The following is a 6,000-nucleotide window of genomic DNA, read 5'->3' as shown; positions in this document are numbered from 1 at the left end:
CTCTCCCCATTTAACAGACACGATACAGGAAGTGACAGGAAGCGGGGTCTTCACAATAAAAGCACGCCGCACGGAAGCGTGGGGAAAAAGTGGAACAGTGAACTGTCAGATCAAACTAATGCAGGGCCGGATTAACATGGGGGGGCCTCGGGGGCCAAACTGATGTGCAAAAACCTTTCACTTCTTGTGCCTCGTGTTATGTTAGTCTTATTTTCTTCAAACAAGTGATTATAATGCAGCAACATGCAGATTGTTTTTCCTTTACTTACCTTTCACAGCAGTGGAAAAAGTATTCAGATCCTTAAGTAAAAAATAAAGTATATGTGTTGTGTATGTTTTATTTACCGTAAAACTTGGATTAATAGCCCGGGCTTTTATTTGTTAAAATCACTGAATAGACCCCGCCTATATTTGGGACAGGCCTTTAATTCCTTTTGCACAGAACTGAAACTACTATGAAACAGTTTATTTCAAACAGAATAATAAAAAAAAAAATCATCAAATAATATCAAATACACGTCGTTCATTTGATCTAGCTCTGACAGACGGCTTATGCGCTTTTATTTTGAAGTTAGCAGACAGAGAGCGATGGACTTCACATGACAGGATTCACAACGTGGATTCATTTTTATGAGCAGTCATCATTTTTTTCCCTTCCTCTCTTGTACCAGGCAGGTTAGATCGATAAATCCATAAGAATCAGACTTTGGGTCTCGTTGTTTCCCTTAAATGAAGTGAACTATTGAATTGTGGAGAATCAAACCCATCTAAGGATGTGCAGCGTGTCCACACTGACATACTGATCACACGTTTAAACATTAATATTTGTATTAACGATCTGAGCAGCTTAGAAGCAGCTAAAGCGACGACCCCGCGGGGTTTAAGAGGTTTTATACATCGAGAGAGCTTCTATAAAAACCAGACCAGGCGTCTAATGGAGACCTGCGTTTATTGAAGTTTTACGGTAATCGTTAATCATTACTTTTTTCTAGAATCATTTTGTATAATATCCACTGAATATCCAGAGGCGACGTCTCACTATAAGCCCTTAGGGGTTTCTTACCTCTCCTGTATAATTCAGTGTTTTTTAAAAAATATATTTGTCTTTTGTGCAACTAAAAGACAAAACAAAATCTCTGTTACAAGTAAAAGTCCTGCATTGAAAATATTTTTTTGAGTATAGGAATGCGAGTATAATCAATAAGATGTACCTAAAGTATTAAAAGTACTCGTCCCCTGTGACTGATTAAAACAAAACTCCGGATTTAAATTATTGTCCAAATACTAAAACTACTGTTACATTAGTAAAGATCTGCATTCAAAATGTTACTTAGGTAAAATGATTTAAGTATAATCAGTAAAATGTTCTTAAATTATTAAAAAGTGTCTCGTGTGAGTGTTGTACTATTATATTTTATAGATTATTGATTATGTTTTTGCACTTTAGTGTAAAAACATAATCAGGTGAGTCTCAGCCTGTTGTGTGGCACTTTAATACATTCATTTGTATTTAACATCATAGAGTGGCGCATCATGAATGCATAACTTTGTCTTGTGTTTTGTTGTGTTGTTGTTGTTTTGTACCTTGTGACCACAGATGGAAAACAACCTTCGGGGTAATTCTGGCATATTTAAATTGCTGAAAAGCAAATATGTTCCATTACTCTTCACCTTCCCTCATAAATAAATAAAACTCATGCATTAATGTAAAAACAGGATTTTACTGGAGTTTGTTGAGGTTGAACTATTTTGTATCAGACTGAAATTAATGATTATTTTAATTGTGGATTAATCTGCTGATTATTTTCTTCATTAATTGATCGTAAACATTCTGAAAAGAGAGAGAATTGTTGTTCCAAACACCTTCACAATGTTTGTTCTGTCGGTCCAAACCTCAAAATGTCAAATAATCAAAAGGAGTCTTTGTGCAGAGACAGATCATTCTGATGTTTGCTGTTACAGCAGATAAAGGTGTTGTTTTACCTGTAGTACTAGAATTTCCTAAGTGTTTGATTGATACCTTACACAGCACTGTTTTATTTATTGTATTCAAATGTCTCTTTTTATATTTCCCTATTAAGCAGTAATGTTTTATGTAAAGCACTTTTTTCTCAGCCAAGTTTGCATTTATACGACTACCATTTAGACAGAAACTGTTTTTTTCAATCACTCACAGGATCTTTTTATTGTCTTCTTTCTAACTAGTCTTTTTAGAAATGCATCTGCATTTAAACGATCGTCAAGCGACAGCTGATGGGTTCCAAGATTATTCTAACGATAAAAGATCAGCATCACACAAATGTGTAACTTGTGTGATGATTTTCCTTTCAAACACAAATATGCAAATGATATATTTGATCAAATCATAATTTCTATTTATCGGAAAGTGATTTTTTGCCCCCCATGCATCCCCTAATAACTGCAGAAGCACCGCTGGTTGGGAATCACTGGTTTATCTGATCAAACAGAACAAGTCACAACACATTTAAAGACTTTAACTCCTGGTCTTGGATCTGCTCTGAAAATACTTTCAACAGCTACAACCCACCAAAAAACCCCCACAGAAGAAACACTTTCTCTTTTATGCGCTGAGGTTTTGAGGTTCAGAGTTTTAGGGAGGAGGCCGAAGTCTCAGAGAACAAAACTGTAAATAAACCACAACTACCTGCACGGCTGCATGAAGTCGGCGGGAGAAAATACAGATTTGTTGTTTTGTGCGTTTGTGATTTTGGGTAAACTGACCCTTTAATTATTCTGCTGCTGAGACATTTAACAGGCTGCAGCGCCTCTCTGTGGCTAAACAACCACACTGCATGAGGATCATTTAGAGCAGGGGACATCCTCAGACAAAAATCAACCCGACATAACAGGATGCTTTGGGGGATGTACTCAGTAATTATTTTGTTATGTAGGGTACACTGCGCATCCTGGATGCTATAGATACTATAAACCCTTTGAAGTTTCTTACCTTTCCTGCACAGTCCTCTCCATGTTGTCTTTATATCCCTCTATCTGCCTCTGTGCTCTTCGTAAATAAATAAAAATTAAGAGTCATTTCCAATGTGAGCCTGAGTCTGTCTTTAGTAAAGCAGCTGAATTAGCAGCTGAACATGTGGCTGTGCAGACGGCTCTCAAACTTAAAAATGTGAAGCTTCTCAGGTTCTGCAGACAATACAAAGTCTTTTTCAGGATTTCTGTGTGAATTTATGGACATTTATTCAGGATGGACAGATTAATGAAATCCTAGGGAAGTGTTAGTCAGACCGAATCTGAAAGTGTGTGTTTAATGTGTGTGTGTTCAGATTGAGTTGTGTTGGTGAACACACAAACACGCAGCCGACAGGAGCGACACGTGAATTCTGCTCGGATTCCAGAGAGAAATGTCAACGTTTCCTTTTCACCTGCTCACCATCAGGTAACGAAGTTTTAACTGGATCCCTGCGAGAAGACAGACTGAGAAATCTGGCAGGTTCAGGAAAACTGGAATCCTAAATGTCAATTCAAGAACTTGTTAATTGCATGAACGAATACGATAGTTTGGGGCTGCAACTAACGACTGATTTAACCTGCTAAATATTTTCTAAAATTAACTAATTAATTGATTAGTCTATGAAATGTCAGCGCTCCTAACGTAAATGATGTTCAGTTTACTGTTCATGAAACGCAGTAAATCCTCACACTGCAGAAAGTGTTCGGTATTTCGTGTGAATGTAAAAAAAAAAAATAAAATAAAAAAAAAAGTTTGCCTTGTAGCTGCATTCTGGGTATTTTCCTGCGTTTCCCTCCTGCTTGCGATCAATTGTTGATGTTTTAGATCTCTGCATTCAAACTCTCCTGCAGCTGCTGAACCACCTGCTGTTTTAGCAGGTTTTAAACATTTTAGTGATTTTATTTCCGTTTAAACCGGCTGACTCTGAAGACAAAGATTCACATATTTGATACTGCAAAATGTTTTTCCTTTTAAAGACCTGCAGCAGAAAAGGTGTAAATGTTGCTGCTCCATAAGTGCTTCTGATAAAAACAGGTAATCGTGGACTTTATGGGACATAAAAGGCGCCACAGCGACGGAGAAGACTTGTTTCTGATTGGCTGGTCTGATAAAATGATGTAACAGGATTTCTCAGACAAAAATCAGGTCACAAGTTTAACCAGCTTCACATGAGGGTCTATTAAACTGCAGTTAATTATGGCAGCAAGGCTTCAGCTTCAAAACTGAATCAAACTACAAACTATAAAACAGTTCATGTGATTTAAAGCAGAGCTGGTCAGGTGACGCAGCAGGAGGATCCCCGACAGAGACCAGTGTTTCACCTCTGAACTGCCAAAGCTGCTGGGAAGAAACATGAAATCAGCAGCCGTGATGACGATAATATGGCGAAAAGAATATTAATTCTGCATTAAGTTTGTCTTGGTTACAGATTTGATTTTAATCAGTTTCTGTATCATATTAAAGAGGCACTTTAATGCGTGTTTCTCCCCGGGGAGAGTCACACTGTCCATTCATGACAATTAAGAACAAACCCGTCGGAACGAGCGGTCACATGAGGTCCAGTGTTTGATTTAACTGTTTGACGAATGGCTTAAATGCCATAAATATTCCACAAGCTTCTGTTTACATTTGGTCTGAAGCCCGGAGAGAAGAGGCTGTGATCTCTGCAGAGCTCCAGAGATTTAAAATGGGAAAAATCTCCTTTTAACATTTATCGCTTAAAACTTACTAGTCACTATTTAAAAGCTACTAGAACTTATTAGTTACTAATAAGTATTTACATTTTACTAGTAACAATTGAGTCGATACTAGTACTTAAGTTTTAGTTACTAGTAATTATTCCATTACTTACTAGTAACTATTTTTTAGTTACTAGTCACCAATTGCACATTTTGTCCGTTATAAATCAATGTGGCTTTGAAGTTCAGATGTCACTTTCATTAGTTACTATTAACTATTTGAAAAGTTACTAGTAGTAACTATTTCCATTTTACTAGTGTGTGTGTATAAATTTGTTGATAGTAACATTTTAATACACTCGCAGGGATTAAATATGGTTACTAGTAACTAATGAATCTGATTTCAGTTACCAGTAGACCTGGGCAATAAAACAATAATGATCATGATCACAATATCACTTTCCTCAATATCAATATGCCAAGCGTTCTATATATCGTCATTGAATGTTTGATTTCATTCATTTAAATCAAGAACGAATTAGCACTTAATTTTTCTATCAAGATTTATTTTGTTGAGGGAAAGTGACTGAAGAGTTACTAATCCTATATGTTTTTTAAAAGATTTTAATGTTCTACCTTAGATTTGTGAACTGTTTGTTCTGACCATACAGAAAAGTTTAACCACACTGTTAACCACCTGGTTTCAGTGGCAGAAATCAGCCTCTAATAAATTAAAAATAAATATCAAATGGAATGAAATGTTTTTGGTGAACTTGCTGAGGTAATGTTCAGGTGTCCACATCATTTTGGCCACGTGGTCTATAAGAGTTAAAATACTGTGAGGTGATACGGAAACCAACAGACTTTGGTCGCCTCCTGCGTGGAGTAACGTTCCTACAACTTCTTTACTTCCACCTGACGGAGACGTCTGATGCGACAGAAGAGCCGAATGAACACGAAAGTAAAGCTGTTTTATCGAACACTTCAGATCGCAGGAAGGAAGTCGGTCTCCAACAGGGAACAGCTGTTATCGGTCTTTTCCCAAATTGAGCACTAATAAGATTGCACAGAAGCACAACGTATGACGGAACTGGTGCTGAAACTAACAATTAATTCATCTCTCGACTAGTTGTTTGGTATGGAAGCCCTGAGTAGCCGTTCTAACGGCACAATTATCTCGTGATCTCAAGATAACGACTGTCATTTCTCGTTCTAACGACACAATTATCTCGTGATCTCAAGATACCGACTGTCGTTTCTCGTTCTTAAGACACAATTATCTCGTGATCTCAAGATAACGACTGTCGTTTCTCGTTCTTAAGACACAATTAT

This window comes from Micropterus salmoides, unplaced genomic scaffold, assembly GCF_014851395.1.
Source record: "Micropterus salmoides isolate LMB-PRFRI ecotype aquatic unplaced genomic scaffold, ASM1485139v1 Ms_hic_scaffold_8, whole genome shotgun sequence".
Classification (NCBI taxonomy): Eukaryota; Metazoa; Chordata; class Actinopteri; order Centrarchiformes; family Centrarchidae; genus Micropterus; species Micropterus salmoides.
Note: the sequence above shows the minus strand (reverse complement) of the source record.